The sequence below is a fragment of the Notechis scutatus genome, chromosome 4 (genome assembly GCF_049901735.1).
Source record: "Notechis scutatus isolate UNSWTSFEM ecotype Mainland chromosome 4, rNotScu1.2, whole genome shotgun sequence".
In the NCBI taxonomy this organism is placed as follows: domain Eukaryota; kingdom Metazoa; phylum Chordata; class Lepidosauria; order Squamata; family Elapidae; genus Notechis; species Notechis scutatus.
The window spans coordinates 21,452,943-21,478,717 of NC_142012.1; the positions used below are offsets into that span (position 1 = coordinate 21,452,943).

At 39.6% G+C, this 25,775-nt stretch overlaps 1 long non-coding RNA gene across 1 annotated transcript; it reads right to left on the bottom strand.

Annotated features, from left to right (window-relative positions):
• Positions 1-3,170: 3,170 nt before the first annotated feature.
• Positions 3,171-25,319, bottom strand: LOC148130668 (uncharacterized). Its single transcript, XR_015749171.1, has 3 exons — positions 25,117-25,319; positions 24,470-24,595; positions 3,171-3,366 (listed from the first exon to the last, which is right to left on the bottom strand). It is a non-coding gene; the product is annotated as an uncharacterized LOC148130668 (long non-coding RNA).
• Positions 25,320-25,775: the final 456 nt, after the last annotated feature.

The window sequence follows — 25,775 nt, forward strand, 5'->3', positions numbered from 1 at the left end:
CGTAATAACATCTCCTGTGTATGAGAACCTTTTTCTTTTTACCCCTCCCCATTAATTTTTTTCTGCTCATTTATCATCTAATAATAATCCTAAAAAGTATAAATAATGCAGACAGCAATTATCAATGGTTCAGTGTCAGTAGGGACCAACCCCCCTGATGGAATTTTATAAATGAAAATTTTTAATTACTTTAGGATGGAATAGTGATTATGCTAAACTGATTTGAAAGCGGGATAGGGAAGATTGCAGGTAACATGGGGAATGAGATTAAAATGATATGAAAACTAAATAAATGGCAAGACTAAATTGCAACTTCAGAAAAGTCTTATAAATTCAACGATGACAAGGTTAGAGAAAAACATTTCTGAAGACTAAATTGGGTTACAGGATTATGCAATATTATGCATGTATTTATTTGAAACATTTATCCATTGCAACATTTATTTATTTATTTTTATTTATTTGATTTGTCAATTGCTTACAAGATAATAGGTATAAGTATATACATATGAATACATGAAATGGGTACATATAAGAAAAATAAAAGAAACAATAGGACAGGGAAAGTAGGCACGTTGGTGCACTTATGCACGCCCCCTACAGACCTCTTAGGAAAGGGGCGAGGTCAATAGTAGAAGGTCTAAGGTTAAAATTTTTGGGGTTTGGGGAAGAAACTACAGAGTCAGGTAGAGTATTCCAGACATTGACCCTCTGTTGCTGAAGTTGTATTTCCTGCAATCAAGTTTGGTGCGGTTAACCTTGAGTTTGTATCTATTGTGTGCTCTTGTGTTGTTATGGTTGAAGCTGAAGTATTCATTGACAGGTAGGTCATTGCAATGTATGATTTTATATACCATACTTATATCAGACCGAAGACGGCATAATTCAAGGTTTTCTAGGTCTAGAATTTCAAGTCTGGTGGCATAACGTATTCTACAATGAGTAGAGGAGTGGAGAACTCTTCTTGTGAAATATTTCTGGACTTTCTCAACTGTGCTAATATCAGATACGTAATGTGGGTTCCAGACTGATGAGCTGTATTCGAGTATTGGTCTAGCAAATGTTTTGTATGCTCTAGTTAGTAGTGTGATATTACCAGAAAAAAAGCTACGTAGGATTAGGTTAACAACTCTTAATGCCTTTTTGGCTTTGTAGTTACAGTGGGCTTTTAGCATGTAGATCATTAGAGATGAGCATTCCAAGGTCCTTTACAGAGCTTGGATCATCAACAAGATCTTGACTATTCAGCTTGTATTTTATTTTCTGATTTTTTTTGCCAATATGTAAGACAGAGCATTTATTTGTTGAGATTTGAAGTTGCCATTTGTTTGACCATTCTGATACATAGTCAAGATCTTTTTGAAGGGTAGCAGTATTGTCTGTGGTATTGAACAGCTTTACATCATCAGCGAAAAGAACGCAGTTGCTCTTAATATGATCACAGAGGTCATTTATGTAGAGTATGAAGAGAGTTGGTCCTAGAACACTGCCTTGGGGGACACCACTATTGACAAGCACAGAATTTGATAGGACACTCCCAATTTTGACCATTTGTTGTCTGTTTGACAGGAATGCTTCTATCCAGTTATACAGTTGTCCAGAGATACCATAAGATTTTAGTTTTAGGAGTAGTTTGTTGTGTACCACTGAATCAAAGGCTTGACAGAAGTCTCTGTAGATTGCGTCTATTGCTTTGCCCTGATCGAGTTGTGTAGTCTATATGTTTTTGCAGTCTAAGAGTTGCAGATTACAGGATAGTTTTTTCCTGAAACCAAACTGTTTATTGGAGAGTAGGTTGTTTGTCTCTAAGTGGAGGATAATGGATTGGTTAATAATTGATTCCATGACTTTACAGGTGATGCAGCATAAGGAGATTGGTCTGTAATTTTCAACTAGGCTGGGGTCTCCCTTTTTGAAGATGGGGATGACCGTGGCTTGTGACTATAGGTTAAGCAAGGAGCTGGTCCTGAAAGATTTTTCAAAGATTATGCTTAGAGGTTCGGCTATGGCAGTGGATAGCTTTTTTAAGAAGTAGGCACATATTCCATCCGGTCCAATAGATAAAGATGATTTTAGATTGCGTAGTGCTTTTTCAACATTGTCTTCTGTAAAATCAATATGTATTAGATCATTGTGGTTGTCTGTGGTTCGGCTAGGAAATACTGGGCATGATCCATTGCTGTTTACAAATACTGAGCCGAAAACATAAATACTGAACCAAAAACGTAAACATATATTTAAGTAACAATATTGGCTATTTTTATACCATTTAAAATAAAATATAATTTTATAAACATAAAAGTAGGTGATCCTAAAGGTACCTAGAAGCCAGGTTTATAACCCAACAATCTAGGTTTATAATCTAGGTTTATAACCCAATAATCTAGGCATATAACTCAACCATCTAGGCTTACAACCCAACAATCTGGTGTTCATACCTGAGTGACGGACAAGGCTATACTTTTCTAACAATTTGGTACACTCCTTTAGTGTGTATGGTAATTTCAATAGAGTTTTTGGTTGCTTTTGCCTCTTTATGAGAAGAAGCCTAAACATTCTCTAAAATACAGACATCTATTCATTCAAAGTTCAATATGGAATACACAAATTGTTTAAACATAATGTTGAGGGAATCGCCTCTCCCTCCCAGTTAAATCTATCTATCCTAAAAGTCAAGGAGCTTTGTTTGATGTGGCCCCTGCTCTCTCTGGGGTTCATTCATCCCTGAATGAAATTATTCCAAACCTACTGGGTTTCTGAGAGGTCCTCAAAATTTGATTATGCCATCAGGCCTGGGAATCCCATAAAAGTCCATTAGATGGCTTCATTGTATATAAGTTTAGACTACACCTTTCCCTGTCATTTTATTATTAATATTTCTTATTGATTTTAATGTTTGAATTATGTTGATTGTTTAGCTTGTGTTTTAATTATGTAAACCATCCTGCCAGAACCGATGAAACACGTCAGATGAGAAGTGAAATGTCTTCAAGAAAAAACAAAGGAAGCCCAGTTGTCTTTTGAAATAGCACCTTTTGAGACACCCAGAGCCAGTGCAACGGGTAGCTATTTAAATTTGATAAATAAATGATGAATAAAAAGTAAAAGCATATACCCATTGACACACAGAGAAATTTATTTTCCTTGGATAAAGGGCTACAGTAGATCATATGGTTTTTAGATAGTTTATTCCTTTTCTTGTATTTCTATAATTTGATGTTTCTTTTTTCTTCATCCTGTGTCATTCTGACTTTGCCCTTGAATGTTTTTTCTTCCCAACCTTTCATTTCTTCTCACATTCTCTTCTCCTTTTACCTTCAGAGGGACAGTTGACCTCCGGTCACCATGTTACCCATTCACAAAATCCTAGAAGTGGTGAATAAAAAAAAATGCATTCAGTAGCTTGAACTGTAGATTGCAGGCTTCCTCTACCTGTGTGCTAGCCTGCCTTAGAATTCCTGTGGCCCCCAAAGAGTGTTATATTGCCACGCATAAGACAGCAGTTAACATGTCCTGCAGAAAAACAAGATTAAAATGAAGAGTTAAATCATTTGGCAAAGAATTACTCGTGCCAGTAATCTGCTGAGGACATCTATCGAAAACGGAAACCAAAGATAAGAATCACATGGGATCTCTGTTGCTAAGACACTAAAATACATTACACAGATGTAATACTATAACTTTCTTTTTCCTGACTATGGGTTGAGTATGAAGCTCTTTTTATGATCTCTCAGGACAGGAGTGGAGACAATGCTTCTCAAGGCTTGGCTGTAATTAGAGCGTTATTATAGATGTTCCTTTTGGAATATGTCCTTCTATAACATGAGAAGGTTTAGGTGGGACTGACAACGGAGTTAAAAGGTGCTTGCAACAAAGCAAATTCCGCATAGTGGTTGTATGTGATGATTCACAATTACATGCTTTCTCTCAAAGTATCAGATCTCTGCCTGGTAAGAACCATGCTTCATCCTTTAAGGCAGAGACAGTAAACCAGAGATGGAAGCAGAGGTGGTATTCAGCAGGTTCTGACCAGTTCTGGAGAACCAGTAGCGGAAATGTTGACTAGTTCGGAGAACTGGCAAATACCACCTTTGACTGGCCCCACCCCCATATATTCCCTGCCTCCTGAGTCCCAGCTGATTGGCTGGATCTTCTTTTGTTGTCCTGCACAGGAGAACAGAGCTCAATAGCAGGTTAGTGGGGTGGGGAGGGAATGGGAATTTTGCAGTAACCTTCCCCCTGGAGTGGCTGGGAATGGAGATTTTGCAGTTTTCTTCCCCTGCCACGCCCACCAAGCCACACCCACCAAGCCATGCCATGCCATGCCCACCCAGCCACACCCATAGAACTGGTAGTAGAAAATTTGAATCCCACCACTGGCATGGAACGAACATTATACATCATGTACAAATACATAATTAGTAATGCTGTGCTATCCACATCTATTCTCGTTTTGTTGTAGCCTGGATAGAATGTATGTAGCTCTGGCTAAAATAGTGGAAGAAAAAAAAAATAGTCTACCATTAGAACAGGGGTCTTCAAACTTGACAGACTTGTGGACTTCAACTCCCAGAATTCCTCCTCCAGTCATGTTAGCTCAGGAATTCTGGGAGTTTAAGTTCACAGGTCTTAAACTTGCCAAGTTTGAAGACCCTTGCATTAGAAGAACCATTGTCAGCTTCCTTTATTTTCATATGAGCAAAGGCAAACTGCAATGATCCTGGATCAAATGTCTCAGCTTTGGAAGAATAAGACCATGGATTCGTGATAGCAATAGCGCTTATACTGCTTTACAGCACTCTCTGGAAGGTTTACAATGTCAACATGTAAATCTTGGTCATCATCAGAAGTCAACCTTGAGTTGGTTAGAATCGAACTCCTGGCTATGGGCAGAGTTAACCTGAAATACTCATTCTAATATTTTGCCACCATGGTTCCTATTATCCCTGAAGCTGTATCAAGGGGGATTTTGCTGTTACCTCTCCAGCCAGAACAGAAGAGATTGCAATTCTCAAATTCTAAATCAAAAAGCCACAGTAGAACTTGGATCTTCCTTCGTTATAAACCCTCTCTTGAACTAAACAGGATTTGGTCACTAAGGTGATGCTGTTTGAAGCTGCAATCCTATCAAGCATTAATACGGAATTCCTTATTAGTGATTTGAGACCAATTTTGGATTTTGCCTTGCTAAAATCTGCTTTACTAGATTTTGGCTGACCAAAATTGGGTTTCTGCATTGCTGTACTATATCTTTCTGGAACCTGCCCTTAGAAATTATGCCATCTTTATTTAGTTCTGGAGAATTCCACTTGAAAGCATTGCCTGGTATAGAACCGATATGAAAGGCACCTATCCATAATTTTTCATCTCTCATTCATCAATGAGTCTCGGTGGTGCAGTGGTTAGAGTGCAGTACTGAAAGCTACTCCTACTGCAATTTGGCAGATCGAATCACACCAGGGTCAAGGTTGACTCAGCCTTCCATCCTTCCGAGGTGGGTAAAATGTGGACCCAGAGTGTTGGGGGCAATATCCTGACTCTGTAAACTGCTTAGAGAGGGCTGTAAAGCACTATAAAGCAGTATATAAGTCTAAGTGCTATTGCTATTGCCAGTTACCATTAATATGGTACAAAGATGAATTGAATCATGCCCATTAAACAGACCCATTAAAGATCAGTTATTAAAATATATTGAGTGATAGTCAATAAATCATTTTCTGTTTATGCCACACTACTGTAAAAAGAAAAGTGTCGTAGCTGTGATTTGTCATGCAGGATATAATATTGTCTCTTCTTCTCACTTTAACCTTAAGAAATATTTTTCTTAGCTTGAAGCTAATAAAAAAGATGGACATATAATTCTTGCCTGCCTTTACAAAAAAGCGGAAATTATTGAACTTAAATAGGTAGTCCTCGACTTATGACCACAGTTGAGCCCAGAATTTATGTCGCTAAGTGAGAAATTTGTTAAGTGAATTTTGCCCCATTTTATGCCTTTTCTTTCTACATCTGTTAAGTGAATTACTGCAGTTGTTAAATTAGTCACCTGGTTGTTAAGTGACTGGCTTCCCCACTGACTTTGACATCAGGAGGTCACAAAAAGGGACCCCAGGACACTGTAATTATCATAAATATGAGCAGCATCTGAATGTAAATCACATGACCCTGGGGATGCTGCAATGGTCGTAAGTGTGAAAAATGGTCATGAGTCACTTTTTTCAGTGCCATTGTAACTTCACATGGTAACTAAATGAACTGGTGTAAGCTGAGGGGGGCTGTCGATGGTGGTGTCCACTGCTTGTGTCACTGGGGATGCAAGCGCTGACCTCCGCCACTCATGTGACTGGGGCTGTGAGTCTGACACTCACCACTCATGCCCACCACTCACCATTCACATGACACAGTTGCGAATAGGCCGTGGCCCAGTCCACAGGGGACACCTGGTCTAGCCTACTGTAAAGAGATTATTAAGTCACTTTTGGTTCTGGATTTGATGCTGTTATGGTAGCCCTTTCTTTACAAGGTAACGTGTATGGCTTTGATATCCTTAGCCAGCCTCCTATATTTGGTGTTCCATATTAGCAGGCTCGTAATCCTGCATTTCCTATTGGTCCAGAGAAGCTGGATCGTGATTGGACAGCTTAAACGTTCCTGATTGGCTCCTACAGGGTTTGCCGCGATTGGCTGAAACCAAGCGCGGCAAACTCAAAGAGTTGTCATTGGCTGCCGCGCGCTAGGGAAATGTCTCAGAATCTATCTGTAAATAAAGAGCTGTTGTTCACTACTCAAGTCTCATCTCTCCTTGGGACCCACCGACCGTACATAACACTGGCGACGAAGGTGGGATTCTGAGACAGCAAGACTTTCCAGCATGTGGCAAACGGCGCTAAGACAACCAGCGAAATGGCCAGCAGCACCACGCCGCCCACACCATTCAGCCCAGCCAGCGAGGACTGGGAGTCCTACATTGATCGTTTCCAAATGTTCTTGGAATCCAACAATTTGAAAGACGCCACCGGCAGCAAGAAACAGGCGGTATTTCTGACACACTGCGGGCCCGCTGTTTTTAAAATGGCCAAGGCACTAGCAAAGCCCGCACACGTCAAAACAATGGATTGGGACAACCTAGCTTCTATCCTCCGAAACCACTACGCTCCGGCCGTGCCAACTCTTATCCGAAGGCATGATTTTTACCAAAGAGACCAGCACGAGGGCGAAAGCATCGGTGAATTCGTGGCCGACCTGAGGGACCTTGGAGGCTTGTGCGGATTTGTCAACCTGGATGAGGCCATGCGAGACTGGGTCGTTCTCGGCCTGAAAGACCCAGCACTCCAAAGCAGACTAATGGCCAAGGGTGACATCTCCCTCGCCGACACCATAGCCAAAGCGACCGCGGCCGAAGCTACCAGCAAATCAGCGGCCTGAATGCGGTGTTCAAATGGAACCGATCACCATTTGACCAGCGAGGCAACTACCACACCAGAAAAACTCGCAACCGCCGCCCACCATGGCGACATCGAATCCCCGTCTACAGCGAAGAAGAAGAAATTCACCGACTTCAGTCAGAACACGATCGGCGAGACTGGCGGGGTCGTAAGTCGGGGTACCAATGTGCCGGCTGTGGAGGAAATCACCCGCATTCCGAATGCAAGTTCCTGGACGCCGTTTGCCGACACTGTGAGAAGCGGGGGCATATTGCTAAAGTATGCTGAAATAGAAGAAACTTCAGCCCCCGGCGTCGAGGCAACAGCCCGAGAAGACAAGATGGCACCCCCACCAAAAACCGGGACCGAAATAAAAAATTCAATGAGGCGCCACGCAGAGAAGAAACACACCAAACAGTTATCATCGCCCATTCTTCACCAATAGATGCAAGGAAGGTACGCATCGAGGTTGCTATTGAAGACCAACCATGCACCATGGAGGTAGACTCTAGCTCATATCTCTCCATGGTCTCCTGGCGCACCATAAAGCGTCTAATACCTAGCATACGCCGCCAGGAACTAAGTGACCAGAAATTGATCTTGAAGGACTACCAAGGGAACCGCATTCCGGTAGCTGGCATTGGGCATTTCAAGATCACCTTCAAAAACCACACCAACGTCCTACCACTCACAATTGTGGAAAAGGACCGCCCCAGCTTACTCGGATTACAGTGGTTCTCGCCGTTGGGGATCGAGATGGCAGGCATAAATCACACAGATGAAGAAGATTGGGAGGCGACGCTCGTACGAGACTTCCAAGAGGTCTTTGATGACACTTTAGGCAAGTACAAGGGGTCCCCAATCTCCTTCAGTCTTAGCCCAGACATCTCTCCCATCCACCTCAAGCCGCGCCGAGTGCCATTTGCGCTCAAGCCTAAGATAGACGAGCAATTAAATAAGCTCATAGCGCAAGGCGCATTAGAGCCCATCGACCATGCCCGTTGGGAGACACCCATTGTCACCCCCATCAAACCAGATGGCTCCCTGAGAATTTGTGGAGACTACAAGGCCACCCTCAACCATGCACTGCAGCAGAGTGCCTACCCTGTGCCAGTAGTCCAACATCTCCTGCACTCACTTGGGGATGGCAGAATCTTTGCGAAGCTCAACCTGGCACAAGCCTATCAGCAACTGCCGGTCGATGCTGAAACTGCCGAGGCACAAACGATCGTGACACATCGAGGGGCATTTAAATGCAACCGACTCCAATTTGGAGTCAGCGTCGCACCTGGGATTTTCCAAAGCCTAATGGAAAGACTACTGCAGGGAATTAAAGGAGTCGTACCCTATTTCGATGACGTTCTAATAGCAGCCCCCAATAAGAAACAATTGGAGAAACGGCTTAGAGCGGTTTTACAGAAATTTAAAGACTCCAGCCTCAAAAGAGAAGTGCCAGCTATGTACTAAAAGGGTTGAATTCCTAGGATACCTCCTAGACAAGCATGGAATTCACCCTACTGACAAAAAATTAAAGGCCATCAAAGAAGCCCCCAGACCAAAAAATAAAACGGAGCTCCAAGCATTCCTCGGACTCATAAATTTCTATAATGTTTTCCTACCCCAGAAGGCGACTGTCGCGGAACCTTTGCATAGACTCCTGGATAAAACGGCATCCTGGATCTGGAGAAGGTGAGAGGAACGTGCTTTCCAACAAATAAAAAATCTTTTAACTTCCGACGCAGTCCTTATTCAATATAACAAAACCCTGCCACTGACTGTCACATGCGACGCATCACCTTTTGGCATCGGGGCAATACTAAGCCACACCTTGCCGAATGGGAAAGAGGCCCCCATCGCATTCTTCTCCAGAACCCTGTCCACGCTGGAGAGGAACGACAGCCAGCTGGACAAAGAAGCCCTAGCCATCGTCTCCGCAGTGAAAAGATTCCACGAATACATTTATGGTAGGACTTTTTCAATTATTACGGACCACAAACCCCTACTAGGTATTTTGGCCGGGAACAAACCCACTCCCAACATCCTGTCACCTAGGATGACAAGATGGTCTGAATTTCTTGCCGCTTACAATTACCATTTAACACACCGGCCCGGCAAAACCATCTCGCACGCAGATGCTTTAAGCCGATCCCCCTACCAGATGTGCAAGATGACCCAACACCCACCTTATCTATTTTACAAATAGAAACAATAACCACGCCACCGTTGACCGCGCTAGACATTGCCCGCGAAACAAAAAGAGACAAACGTTTGGCACGGGTCCTCAGCTGGGTGGAGAGGGGTTGGCCGGAAAGCGGAAAAAATGAACTCTTTAAACCATTCAAAAACCGGCAAACCGAACTATTTTCACAAAAGGGGTGCATTCTTTGGGGAGACCGGGTGGTTATACCAGAAACATTACAAAAAAAAGTTCTAGACATGTTGCACGACGGGCACTTGGGCATTGTACGAATGAAAGCCCTGGCCAGAAGCTACGCTTGGTGGCCAGGCATTGTCAAGCAAATAGAGACTTGGGTCGCCAGTTGCAGCAGATACCAAGAAACCCGCTTGGCTCCCCTGCAGCTCCACCACTAGAATGGGAAACCCCCAGAGGCCCCTGGTCGCGAATCCATATTGACTTCGTGGGGCCAACCAAAGGACATACCTTCTTAATCACTGTTGATGCATATTCAAATTGGCTCGAAGTAAGCAAAATGAAGACAACCACCACAGAAGCCGTTATCAAAAAATTAAACAAGCTTTTCACCACGCATGGTCTGCCAGATGTGATAGTCTCTGACAATGGACCTCAATTTACCGCATTGGCGTTTGAACAATACTTGGCAGACCGTGGCATCCGCCACGCATTGACATCGCCCGCTCACCCGGCGGCAAATGGGCGAGCTGAACGCATGGTTCAGTTCACAAAAAAAAACTATCCAAAAAATTGAACATGGTGACATCCACGAAAAAATCAACAAAATGCTCCTAATACAACACATCACACCCAACACCACCATGAACAAATGCCCAGCGGAATTACTCATGGGCAGAAGACTCCGGTCACCTCTAGACCGTCTGCACCCTACTTACACGCCAGAGAAACCACCTGGATCTACAAGCCGACACCGAGCCTTCAACGTGGGAGACACGGTATTCGCTAAAAACTTCACTGGGGACCCACTATGGCTACCAGCAAAGATCACCCAGGTCACTGGCCCCCGCTCCTACTGACTCCAGACCACCGACGGTAGGAGTTAGAAACGGCACATTGACCAGCTACGATCTAGACTGGCCACTTTTCCCCTCACAGACTCTAACCAAGAAATCAGAGGGGCGGGGGAAACCTCAAACTTAGAAAAAGAACAGGTATCTGCGCAGGCAGAACACCCCCCACACACATTAAATAAAAATCAAACATTAAACCAGCAATACTTACCTACAAAAAGGGAACCGAGGCAGACGGGTGCTTCACCTGGAAGTAGCAGCCGGACAAGCTCAACCAGTCCAGAGAATCCAGGCAGGAGCGACAGAGCGAACGACTCAACCAACCCGGATACACCAGGTGGGAGTCGCAGCTATAGACCCGGCTCACCCTTCCAGGCGGTTCCATCGAGTAGCTGGAGAGCGACGCGGAGCCCGTCCGAACCTGACGACGACCAGAGACATTGTGAACCACGCAAGTCAAGTAGGCAGGTGCGAAGACCCGCCTACTTACGTGACTACGTTACCCCACCTCTTGGACGAAACCAAGAGGGGAGGGGTGTTCCATATTAGCAGGCTCGTAATCCTGCATTTCCTATTGGTCCAGAGAAGCTGGATTGTGGACAGCTTAAACGTTCCTGATTGGCTCCTACAGGGTTTGCCGCGATTGGGTGAAACCAAGCGCGGCAAACTCAAAGAGTTGTCATTGGCTGCCTAGCCGCGGCCAGCTCTATAAAAAGAGCTGCCGCACGCTAGGGAAATGTCTCAGAATCTATCTGTAAATAAAGAGCTGTTGTTCACTACTCGAGTCTCGTCTCTCCTTGGGACCCACCAACCGTACATAACATTTGGGCCAACAGCTCATTCTTCTGGGATGCCTATCCGAGGGCTCTCTTGGAGTCCTATTCCAAAATCCTATTCTGATAGTACCATCAAAAGTGATTCTCTCTATTCTATCCTAAATGTCTGAATCCGGTGTCTGTTGGGAAGCACTCAGCCTGGCAGGGAGGAGAGATCAAGCATGCAGCTAGCCTGGAGTAACTGTGCAATTACAAAAGGGCTAGGCCCCACTCCTCCTAAGTTCCTTGTAGGCTGCCAGACTGGTGAGATTCCTGCATTATAGGCAGAACATAATAAAGTGGTTGAATCTGGTTGTTTACACCTGATATTAATCTCCCCATTCTGGCAGCCTTTTCCTGGGGATAATTAGATAAGGGTCTAAGGAATTTAGTGGGGTAACCCTAACCCTAACCAAAAATCCCATCCCAATAGTGGTTGAAAGTCAAGGACTACTTGTAAAACCATTCTTTGGACATAGAATGGTTAAGTTTTTAAATTTAAAAAAGTTAAATAAATTCCAAACAGATTAGTTTCTGAGATGCTTCAAATATCAAAGTGCCATACTTAATAGCTGACTAAAACAAAAAGAGTTATTGCTTTTTTATTCTATTTTTTCATAAGCAAAAAAGAGACAGAGGAAATCCAAATTGCTTTTCTTTCACATTTATCATGATGGTCAGATTCTCATTTCACAACTATACATTGATGTTTATTTATTTCAACTCAACATACCAATTTTTTTTATTTGTGTGTGTGTGTTTGTATAATTTTGATTAAGAAGTTTTGTCACAGAGTAAAAACAATACACATTTTGAGTTAAAGATAAGCGAAATGGAGAGAACTAATATATAAATAAAATAGATGCAGGATAAAGAAAAAACAAGCGAAAAGAAAAAAAGTAAGAATAATAAAGAAGTGGCCTGCCAGAAAAACACAGACAGTGCAGAAAATAATAAAAAATTAAATGTTAGAGTAAAGAAATATGTATGTATGTATGTATGTATGTATGTATGTATGTATGTATGCAAAGAAATTACTTCAATTTTGATCACAAGTACATTTTAGTAACTTAGGAACTTCTCTTAAAATACAATCAATGATCTCTTTTTCTGATATCCCATCTCTTATCTATAATCAAATCCTTAAAGCTCATTGTTTCAGTAGTGATCAGCAAAATTCCATTAAGGATTAACAGAGATAACAACATATCTATTTTAATGTTGATTAAATAAATCAACTTTATATTCCCATCTTTTATTTTTAACAATCTTGATTGTTAATCCCTTCAAATAAATGTCCTAGAACTTGATTTCTTTACATCTTCCTTTTTCCCCTGTCAAAGTTCTTCAAAAGTTTAACAAGTCTCTTTTGTAAATTCTATATAGGAAAATTATCCATCTCACTTTTTTGGCTTGTTATTTGTACATCCCTTTTTTAATTGTTAAGGCATTAGCTGGTTTCTTTTATACTCCTATATAGGATCCTTTTCTATATCATTATTGTAGCCTTTCACTTTTAAATCCACTTTCAGATCAGTCTTAATCTTGTCTGGAAAAAAATTCCATAATATTTTCCATATTTTCCATAATATTTTAAACAAAGTTGATACACTTTGACACTCTTAAAATTAACTTTTTGGTCCATTGTTCAGAAATATCATTCAATATGTACTGTGTTAAAATATTTCGTTTCATGTTTTTCTCTTTTAATTATAACCTTTATTTCCTTTGCTGACTGTGGTTTTAGCAAGATGACTATTCCCTCATCTCTCAGAATTTTAGAACCCATCAAAGACTGTTCTTTTGCAGTTTCTTCATCAGGAGCAAATAGATGGAACACTTGAGGGTCATCTCAAATCATCTTCTTGTCCAGAAAGGAATTACAAAGAATCAGTCTACTTGCCAGCTCTTCATTCACTTCAGTCATCGGCTGGGTTTTAATGGAGCCACCTTTGCTTTGCTATTTCTTCTCTGGAAGTCAGAATCTTAGCTTCCAGTGTTCTTAACAGCAGCTATAAGTACATTTTTATTTTGCCCTCTCTCTCCAAAATTACATCAAACTTTCCTTCTTTCTAATCATCAAGTCCATAAATCATCAGTTCACTTTTTTTTCTTTTTTCATCAAAAGTCCATAAGGGGTTTCCAAGTGCTAATAAATATAATTTATTGATCTTTCTCTAAGCAAACAAATCAAATTTGCCAGCACTACTAGATCCATCATCTTCATCAACCTTTCCTCTGTTGTGGGTGTTTCAGAACCTTTCTATTTTTCTCATTTTTCTTCATTGCCTTGCAGCAGTAATCTGCCATATATATTTTTTCCTAGTTGGCTCTCCATTTAAAAAATGTCCTAGTTTCAGTTCAATCTTAGACTTTAAAATTCTTTATATCAGTATTTTATTTCAAAATGTACAGCCTTTTTTTTACCAGTCCATTAAGCATGATAAAATAACACAAAGGGACCCACATTTCCCACATAAATTAGAAGTACCTTTCATTCTTCCATTTTTATGGAATCATGTACTATAATTCATCATTTTATTAAATATTCTCTTTTAGATTGTAACATAACACAACTTTTTATCCTTTCAACTATGTTTTCCCATTGATCCAACAATACATTATGTCCAAAATTCTTAGCCCATTTTACCATGTACATTTTTACTGTCCATCCTCCATTTCAAATTTTAGCAAGAGGTTACACATTTGGGCAATTAGATGTTCATCATTTGTACAAAATTGAGCTACAAATTCTGTATTCTGTAATTCATTTCCAAATATCCCATTTTCTGTCTTAAATCATTAACTATGCATACAAAACTATTGAAAACCACCTCTCTCTGAGGCCAGTTGCTCTATTTCATCTTATATTCTCTATTTGCTTGTTCTAACAACTCTCAATAGCTTAATCATTTATCTTTACCTGCTGTTTTTTCCCTATAAGGGCTTCATGCTCAGAGGCCTATAAAAGCATTTTCAGGCCTAGTCTGGGTTTATACCTATTCCACATTCACCATCTGGCATTTCTAACATAATGATTTTTGAACTCTATATTAACCTTAACTTTATCATATCCTAAGTGGCTTAATGATGCTGGAGATGGTCTCCGCTCCAATGGTTCAAGCTCTAGCACTGATAGGGTGAGCTTCCATCACTTGCCTCGGCTTCTGTTAACCTAGCAGTTCGAAAGCATGTTCTATGCAAGTAGATAAATAAGTACCATTTTTGTGTGGAGGTGGGTTGGTGCTTCATACAGGCAGTTGGATTCCTGCTGGCTCTGAACCTTCCTGATTGCAATACCCATTTGTGAGACATCTCCAGTGGAGGGAGAAGTTTCTTGGGTGACCTACAGGAACAGTCACTCATCTCTCTTCCTGGTGGGAAGCTTGCTCGCCTCCATGTGGTGCACCTTAGGACACACCCAAGTGTGTATTTACAGGACTAGTAAATTGGCTACCCAAATTATACAAATTCTGTATGAGCATTGTAGTCTTCTGACTAATACAACAATACCATACACCAATCATCATCATCACCATTATCATCATTGTACCATAGAAAACCATGCCACCCAAACCTCAGCTTGTGCTCTTCAAATTCGAAAATTATTTTATTTCTAAGCAGAGAAACTAAACTAAACAACAGGTTAAAAACTACAGTTTTAAATCAGGCGATCCCAATCATTCTCATTCCTTTGAATTTGGGGGGATTTTATATTTAATCTTTGGCTTTAACATACCGATTTTTTCTCAACAGTACTGTGAGAATATATATGGACACAAAATGGTAATACCGTTTTTAAATCATGATATTTTTTTTAAAAAAAACCTCCTTTGTTCTTTTTAATGTTGCCTGAAGTACAATATTTTATAAATATGTCACATACCACAATATTATTATCAGACTCCCACATAACATCTGAAGTACCATGGAAAAATATACATTATTTTGCATATCGTAATCATTTTTATCTCCTGAATCTTTGGAGTAATTAGAAAACTGCAATACAATAAGTTTCAAACTTTTTATGTGCTCTCATTGCAGACTTTCTTCAGAAGAAGTTAAAGATTAAATAAAGAGATACATTTCTGATAGCCTGGATCTGAAAGCTAGTCATTATACATATGCACCGAAGCAGAATTTATCCAAAGTAGATTTTGTCCTATCAATACCTTCCTAAAGTTTGCTCCTGCTGGTAGATTCAGAGATTATTTCTTTGCAGGAAAAAAAGACATACACAAACAGAGATCTCCAAAATTCTATAAACTCCAAGGTGGTGAATAGGTGGGAAATCAGGACTGGAATAATTTTATAATAGACAACCTCAGAGAATCTTTCCAATCACAGTACAGGTTTTAAAAAAAGGATTTATAGAAAATGACAGTAAGACTATTCTCAAATCCAGAACTCTTTACAAGAGCCTAAAATATATTTATGATATGTGCACAGGCAGACAAATTGAATCCATTATTCTCCTCCAAAAAAGATAGAAAACATTTGCTATGCTTCTGAATTTTCTGAGGCGGTATTAACTCTGAAATGTACAAAATATAAAATAGCTTTAAAAATAATAAAGCTGCATTTATTTAGTTATTAGAAACTATAAATTGGTTTCTTGTGGATGATAGTTATGTTATGAGTTTTATCCCTGGATAAAATTATTTATTACTAGGCATTAAGAATATCTAGTACATCCATCATTTTATCAGAAGAATGAAGCAGAAGCATTTATGATGTTTATGGTTAGATTTATTTTGCTTTGCATTTCACCTACCTGATTACCTCGCTGACTGCAGCATATGACTAAACTCTTTTTATTTTAAGACAGCAATCTCCAGAGAATATCCTTTTATATTAATAGTTTATATTTTTTTCTTTGAAGACAAAGTGAGAACATATTTGCACATTGGACCATAGTTTATGTTCTGTTTAATGCTTCAGTGGAGAATAACTTTACCTAAAAGATATAAAACACAGGGGGAAAAACTCACCACTTTGAAATAAATATTTTTAATAATAGTGCCTCCCTTACAAGGGGGCAGATGTACAAATTAGAATTATATGCACTTTTATGTGATTGGTTGAATTTGTCAGTATTGGGAATTGGGAATTCAGTGTGTTTTTATACATAGACTTTTGGGAAATCTTTGGCTTGAGAACAAATTATGTGTGAATAAGGAAATAAGGAAAGAAAGTTTCAGCAGGTGCAAGGAAGAATGGAAATGGTAGTAGCTAATTCTCCCATCTTCATTAGAAAATCACAAGAGTTAATGCAATTGAAACTCTAGAATCAGAGGAAGAAAGAATGGCAAAAATGCAAGTATCCTCAACTTACAACAGTTTATTTAGTGGCCGTTCAAAGTTACAATAGCACTGAAAAAAAGTGACATGACTATTTTTCAAAATTACGACTATTGCAGCATTCCTGTTTTGGTCATGCAAACAAAATGTGGATGTTTGGCAACTGGTTCATACTTATGACCTTTGAAGTGTCCTAAGGTCATGTGACCAGCTTTTATGACCTTTTGACAAGCAAAGTCAATGGAGAGGCCAGATTCACTTAACAACAGTGTTACTAACTTAACATCCGCAATGATTCACTTAACAATTGTAGCAAGAAAGGTTGTAAAACAGGACAGAACTCACTTGTTTCACTTAGCAACATGAATTTAGGGTTCAACTGTGGTCTTAAGTCAAGGACTAACTGCAGTAGAATTTCCATGTACAACTCATGAAAATAATTGAGGTACCCTTGGCTGTACTGCCATGTTATTATTAACCTAATGAAATATGAACAGGACTTTCCAGCTGATTTTGCCGTCATGTGCTTATAGCACAACTTATTAAAGCTTAGTTTGGGTTTTTAAGCAGTCATATAAATAATATGTTACCATGGTTGATTCTCAATCTCTTCTCAGTCTTGACTTTTCCTACTGAATGGCAAGAAGGCTACTACACAAATTCTACTAAAGACCATTGAATATTCCAATTGATTTGTGATTCTACTTCAATCTTCCTAATATAAGTACCTTCCAGCTCAACTTTCAGAATGCACAGGAATAGCCAGGCTAAGCCATGGACATATGTCTGAAGGATATGCAAATTTATCAGGCAAAATGTCCTATACAGTAAGTATGAATAAGTGATTCCAATCAGTTACTATGCAGAATGAACATTTAATCCTCGGTTGAGGTACCACAGCCTTTTCCCTGTTATTATTTTATCAGAAGACTGGATAATTGATGTGGTTCCAATCTACCAAAAAGGTGGGGAAATGAATCCAGGAAATTATAGACCAAACAGCTTGATATCAATACCTGGGAAAATTCTGGGAAAGGTAATCAGGGGAAGAATTTGTGATCATGTAGAAAGAAATAAGGCAATTATTAGAAGCCAGCACTGTTTGTAAAAAGAAACAGATCATGCCAGACAAATCTAATTACGTTCTTTGATAAAGTGAATAAATTAGTGGAACAGGGAAATGCTGGGACATAGTTTACTTTGACTTCAATAAGGCATTTGACAAGTATGACAAGTGAGGCAGGGCTGAAATTCAACTACCTCGGCCCGGCTCAGGAGAGATGGTAGGGACGATTTGAATCTGTAGCCCTGGTTGCTAATCTGCCATTATACCAAGCCATGCCCACAGCCACACCCACAGAGCCAGTAGGGAAAAATTTTGAATTTCACCCCTGAAGTGAGGGATCTAGAACTGTGAGTGCTCCTTCACTTGAGGCTTTTAAGAATAGGTTGGACAACCATTTGAGTGGAATGATATAACTTGAGCAGAAGGTTGGACTAAAAGACTAACTTCTGAGGCTTCCAGTGCTATGATTCTATGTCCTATATTATCAAACACTGATGTTTAAGCCAATAGGAGAAGTCATATGTCACTTTGGAGTGAGATATCATCATTAGGTTGATGCTGCTTTGTTGTATCCTGATCGCCGGAGCTGAACTGGAGATGGTATAGCAACCAGGACTACCAGATTCTCTAACAGCTTTGTTCCCTATGCCATCCATTTGGTAAACTTGCAATATTCATTTTGTTATGTATATGTAATTAACGTAGTTGGGTTGACAATATATAAACTACACATATATATGTTTGTAGCTTTAAGGAAAAATACTGTAATGTATTATGCTGTGTTATGGTTGGTTAATTATGCTGCAAGTTGCCATAAGAGGGAGCTATAGATCATGGTTTAATTTTTATCTTTTTCACTGATGATCTCTCTTGATACTGATACTGACTGACTACGGACTGATACTGACTAACCCTGTTTATTTTGATATTCTGTTGATATTGAAAGTTATTTGTTGTATTATGGTTTGATATTTGTCTGCTGTAAAAGACATGGAACCAGTAAGAAGACTTTATAACTAGATGTAAGAAGACTTTATAACTGGATATTTCTGGACTGTTAAAAACGTGTATGACATGGACTGTTTATTGGACTGTGCTATTTCTTCAAGTAAACATTAATACAACTTGTTCAACTCTGTGTGGCTGTATATTTTTGTGCATATCCTTTTTATACAAGGATTACTCTGCACATATCCTAACACATTTTTCTCGCCATATACATGTATACATCCAAACAAGACTGTGTTGTTTCTCTGTGTCATATAATATAGGTGGGTGTATGTTGTGACTCCGGGATTTGAATCTGGTCCGTTGGCAGATGTGAGCTCGAGTGAAGAGGATCTGGCAGTGAGATTTGAGCCTGCATTGTTGAGTGATTTTGAGGGTAGCCAGGATGAGGAAGTGGACTTAGCTATAAGAGACGAACCTAATTTATTGGAGGTGTCGGAATCTTCTACCTCCCCCAAGTCTCCCTCTCTGATTACGCAGCAGCCGGTGGCAGATAATCAGGAAAACGTGCGAGAGGTTGCAGGCGAGGAGGAGGACTTTGAGGGATCCTGGCTTGATGTGAGAAATAGACGGAGATTGAGACGTCAATCTCAATTGGGAAAGAGGCGTCAAGCCAATGATTAATTAATGAGACTAACACGCCCCCTTAGGGGATAAAAGGAAACGGATTGGCTTGAGAAATTTGCCAGAAGCAAAGTGTCTTGTTAGAACGAAAGTACTGTGAAGATTATCTGAGGCATTGTGATTTTTAGGCACTTCAGGATTGCCAAACAGATTTCAGAACTACTGCTGAGGACTGGAAGAACCTCAGCCGTTATCTTTGTTGGGGTTTGTTTTTGGTTGCTTATATTTTTGGAACTTTAGTATTTTGATTGCTCAAAGTGAGACATAACAGGTGTATGCATAATTTTGTATTTATTTTGTCATGTTTATGTAGTATATATTGGAGGTGTTGACCCTTTGAAAGCTATATGCAACAGAATTTCCTTTTGCATGCTGATTAATGTACATTCAAAGTCACAATAAAGTTATTCTAAATCTTCTAAGTCTAACCTGAACCTGTTTCAAGAGGCTTTCACAATCTGGCTTAGAATTAAGCTTAGACTAAATTCTAGGATGATGCAGTTGCTCTGTCTATAAACATTGAAATTGTTTTTTAACAATCCTGCTCTCTTTATCTGTTGCGTTTCCTATAAATATTAGCCTTCCCAACAGTTTTAAGTAGTCAAAAGAAAATGGATTAAATAAACCAGTAGCTTTACTCTCAATGCCCAAATTTCCTTGTTTTTTTATTATTCCCTTTTACTTTTGAGTTGTGCCCGTTAGACTGGAAAACTGATCCACACTGTACTGTTTTTCTTAAAGCTTATGGAGTGCTTATAAAACATTACACACTTTTTAAAGAAATACATTTTTATGAGAAGAACCATTCTACCACCTTTAATTTAAACATTAAAAAGAAAGAAATGGGATTCAGAGATGCTCTCTTTAATACACAGGTAGGCATTAATTTATACAATTAACTGCTTTGGTGTTAAAAATGTAAGCAGGCAAGGAGGTATTACTGATATTTCAAAATGAATATCCGGAAATGTCATGTTTTTTTTCCTATTGGTTCACAGTTCCAAGCATGTCTAATATTGTTGGGATCAACGAAAGAAAGGAGGTGCAGTAGACTGCACATTTCTCAATAGATTTTCTTTTACACCGAACAAGACATAATGTTCTTTGTTGCAATGATATGAGAACGTTTTGAAAAGCTCCACAAAATGCCATACCATATGATATTGGCAATCAAATATCTTCAGTGCAACATAACCTATGCATTACGACTCCAAGCTTGCAAAAACTGAATTTGCTACAGAACATCAATTCCTTGACATTACTTTTTAGCAGTATACTATCCATGTTTATGTGTATATTTACATTTATTATTGACTATACCGTATTTTAAACTTCTTATATGCATTTGTTTGTGATCTGGAGGTCCTCCCTGGTTCATAACCACTGCTTAAACAAGAGATGAAGACTGTGGCTGGGGTAACTTCATCCAACCTTAGATGGTTTATCATTTATTACTCTTCCTGAACTAGGGTAACTTGGCAACAGTATCCCTCATCACCACTCTTGTAAGGGTCCTTATTTTGGGCCACCTTTGGAGACCACAACAACCTGCAGCTCCACATTACAGGAGACTGACTGCTGATTTACCATCCCCATTACTTCAAGGCAACACCACTTTCAATGTCCTACATTGGTTATTAAGTAGGCTTTGGCATCCAATTATAATACTGGTCATCACCTATGAAGCCTTATATGTCATAGTATTAGGACTCAACAGGCAACCACCTTAGTACAGGTCAAGCTACACCTTTCCAGTGAGAACATTGTAGGAAGATTTTCTGGGAATCCGCACTCTACAGGAGGTTTGGAGCAACATAGCTAGGTGGTAGGTCTTTTTAGTGTGGTCTCCACAGTACAATTTAAAATGCCTTATCCCAAAACTCAAATTTCTCTCCTTCATAAAGCCATTAAAACAACCCTACTTCACTAGATTTAGCCTGAGAAAATTATTTAGTGGCATACCACCTTGGGAGAATCTTTTACTTTGATGGGGTTTTTAAAAAGTTTTATTTTGCTGAACTTAGATTACAAGGATTGGGAAAGGTTTCAAAAAGGTATAGCAGTTAAGATGCTGAACTAGAAGCAACAAGGTACAAGATTTAGTACTTTCTGTAATGTATGTGGGAATGACTTTTGAGTTGGGGGAAAAAGCAGGATATTGGGCAACTAGCATGTAAAAGATTCTCAGAGGAGAGGTGTGTTGGGAAGCATTTAAGAAAGAACTCTAGTTTTCCCAAAACTAAAAAGAGAAGAGGGGAGAAATACTTGCTTTCTTACAAGATTCTGTTAATGTAACCTTACAATAAATATGGAATGAGACTTCATTGTTGGGCTTCTTGTCTTGAAGGGCTAACATGCCCTTATGTGTAAAATGTGACTAGGTGATAGCAATAGCACTTAGATGTATATACCACTTCAGGGTGTTTTACAGGCCTCTCTAAGTGGTTTACAGAGTAAGCATATTGCCCCCAATAATCTGGGTCCTTATTTTACCAACCTTGAAAGGATGGAAGGCTGAGTCAACCTTGAGCCAATCAGGATCGAAGGAATTGAACTCCTGGCAATGTGAGCAGAGTTAGCCTTCTTCTTCTTCCTAGCATATTCATGCAGGCGCAGGACCCAATTTTTGGATCATTGATCACCACTTTGCACGGTCAGCCGCGTCTCCAGGGTGCAGGCCCATGGTTTGCAAATCTTTGTTGATGGTGTCTTGCCATCTCTGTTTTGGATGCCCGCAAGATCGCTGGCCATTGACTTCTACTTGGTAGACAGTCTTGACCATGGTAGAAAGTCCTGCTCTCTGGACATGTCCATGCCAGCAGAGTCGGCCTTCTCTCATCTTCCCTATAATTGGTGCCACACCAAAATGCTGTAAATGCTCCATGTTATTTGTGATGTGGTCAAGAAGGAAGATGCCCAATATCCAATGGAGCATTTGCATTTCCATGGCAGGGAGATAGCTTTAGGTCCCTGTTGTTGCTGCCCAACATTCAGTACCATACAGTGCAACAGGACAGATGGTTGTGTTGTAAATCTTAAATTTAAGACAGATTGACATTTGTCTGTCACATAACAGAGTTAAAGATAGCCTGTAATACTGTATTCTAACCATTGCACCACCACGGATCTTGGTCTTGGGTCTCTCTCTCAGTCCAAATCAAGTTGAGGATCTGCAACAAGTTGGCTGGGGGGGGAAACTTCATTGCAGTATGCATTGAGAGCTTCACTTAAGAACTAGATGAGTGCAGTGCGAAAACAAGCAAAGACTGTATCTATGTAGGATAAAATCTAAAAAGAACAAAAGCTGCAATAGAACACTTCAAAAGTCTGCATTATGTTAAAGTAGGTGTTAGTTTAAGATAAATTCTTCTGATGCTACATCTACATCTTAGGACTGATATTCATTCTTATCAACTCTTGGGCCATATTCAACCTCCTGCATCATTTTGGCAGGCAGATCAATTATATCTCTTTTTTCTCCCACACAAAAAGAGCCATCAGAGTACAAAATGCAGAATGATCATTTAAGGCAGACCTCAAATCCAAAAAGGAGATTAGATTTAATGTTTTTAACACCTCTCAATAATACAGATAACTATGTTTATATAAGAAACAGATCTTTGGTGAGTGGAACCATCATTTAATGAAAACATTAATATGACATGTGGCTACTGAGAAAAGGGGAGAAAAAATGCTGGGGATTATTAGGAAAGCGTTTGAAAATAAAACTGCCAACACTGTAATGTATTTCTTCAAATCTATTGACTGATCCTTGGATTGCGACACCAATATACCTGTGTAGAGCTTCCTTCATGCCAACCAGACCTCTTACTTTTATTTCTTATACTAAATATTGCCTTAATCACCCACTGCAAAATTTGATTTTTGAGCATCATCTTCATTTTGAGTCATGTTCTTGTCCCAGAATTGCCACATGAGCATTAGCAAGTAACCCAAAAGTTGGTGAAACCTTTGATTTGGTCATAGCTAGAATACTTTCAGCAGTGCCAGGACTACACATTAACATCACAAAGCTGCTCCACATCTTCAGAGCTATAGCAGTTCTAAGAACATCCTGATACTTTGAGAAAGATAAATGGCTACTTTCTATGTTTTCAGACTTGTGTTTTAATTGTTTGGTAAAAAAAATCTCTTGCTATTTGCATAGAAACCCCTATTGAAATGAGAGATGATGGCATAACCCTGAAGTTTTTCAGCCAACTTTTTTCAGCCAGCACTTTTTTCAGTAGTTGCAATCATGCTTGTAGGCTGCAGAATTAAATCTCTATTTATACATGGGGGCATAATGGCTTATTTGAGGCCCAAAGCCGAGATGCTAGTATAACAAGAGTTTCATAAATACTTTGCTTGCATAAGTGGAGAAAATCAAGCCAGATTTTAATCTGGCGTGCCAAAGTGACTTGTAGGATTAAGAAAGGTTGTTTGTGAAAACAACTACAGAGCTTTAAAAAGGATGAGGTAGTAGAGATGAAGAAACAACGTGTTTACAAACCTCAATGCTGCACTGATGTCAAATCCACATGATACTGGTAAGGGGGCCCATACTTTAGACAGGAATGGAGAAAAAGAAACCAATAAATCTTCACATGCCTCTCTCTGCTCTGAATAACTCCAGTTACAATTCACCTGTATATACCGATTTATCCCCCTTCCAAGTTCGATATCGTTTTCAAGGTAAAACAAATGACATGGAAAGGACAAACAGGAAAAGCATGCAATCTAAAATAATTTCATTTAGGAAAATAATGGATGTTCTTGTTACTTCCTGTTTTTGTAGAGCATGGCTACAGCACTGCACTGCTCATACAGGCTAATACAACACATTTCCCCCCCTGTTCTACAAAGTAGTCATCTATGACCCAAATATATGACAAGGTTGCAATTTAAAATATTAGCAAAACTCCAGTAGGGCTTTTTAAAGGCTTATTTATAAAAATTGATTCCTTGTACAGTAATAGAAAATAAATTCCTATATGTTAACTTACCCTGACCTCTGTATTTTCAGCCAGCATTCTTCAATAAAAGACCATACTTAGTTGGGGATTTGGGGAGCTGAATTCCCAATACTTCTTGGCCAAGTTAAGGAAGGCTCATATATGTATTTCAACAGTCTGCAATCAGAGGTTTCTTCATATTTTCCAACTCAGTTAATGAAAAATGGAAACTGTTACCTGGTTTAGCTTATTCTAGTTCAGAGAATACAATAAATTATTTCTAATTACTTACTGTGCCGGAATGTTCCTTCTACTAAGCATTACTTGAGTATTGGGTCTTCTGCTTTAGTAGGAGATTGAACTAGAACAGGGATCTCCAACCCCCAGTCCATGGACTGGCACAGGGCCACAGCATGCCAGAAACGAGACTGCACAAACAAGCGAAGCCCCATGTCCGGGATGCAGGCAGCACACAAAACCACGCTCCCTCCAGTCCACAGGAAACTTCCCTCCACAGAATCGGTCCCTGGTAGCCAAAAGGTTATGGATGCTGGACCAGAATACCTCCAAGATCCCTTTCAACTCTGTTATTCTTTATTCTGTAGCTTGGTTAAATTTTCATCCCAACTGTTATAAATACCTCTACATTTTTGGAGATGATGTTCATGAGCTGAGAGATCACTCATACACCTACTGACCTGCAAAGTCATTGTCTTCAACGAACAGGGCTGATTGTTGATGGACTGTTATTATATACGCAATATATGTTTGTAAAGATCTGAAGGCTTAGACTTTTGGTCACCTGGGAAATGTACTGAAAGCCTAAAGGTGTAACACTGCAGTATTTATTGCAGCTGAATGATGACTCATCCTGGTACATGTTTGCTGAAGTACTGTGAGGCTGCTCTGAGTTTCTTAAATCAAAGGATGGTAGATGGGGGGGGGGAGGAGGAGCTATGTGGCACGTACTTTAAAAAAAAAAATCAGCCAAGTTAGCAAGTATGAAGTTTGATATCAAAACTCGATGAAAGTTTTTATATAAATATAAACAGGGTTATTCAGGTTGCAAATCAGATTCAGAGCTTTGTATTTTAGCAATCTGACAGAACTAAAGAAACTAGGTTTCTTGCTTATAGAGGATCTGGTCTACTTCGAGAGCTTTTAACAAGAAAACATTGTATAAAACTATTCTTTTGTTTTGAATCTTTTAAGCCTCTTTCCTGTTAAGGACATTTCCACCCTGTTTCCATTTCCGTTTTCCAATCCCTCAAAACCAGCTGGTAAGCTGCTCACTATCATTTTTATTCAGAGTTTTTCAGCATTAATTCAGCACCAGAAAAATAAACACAGAAGGCTG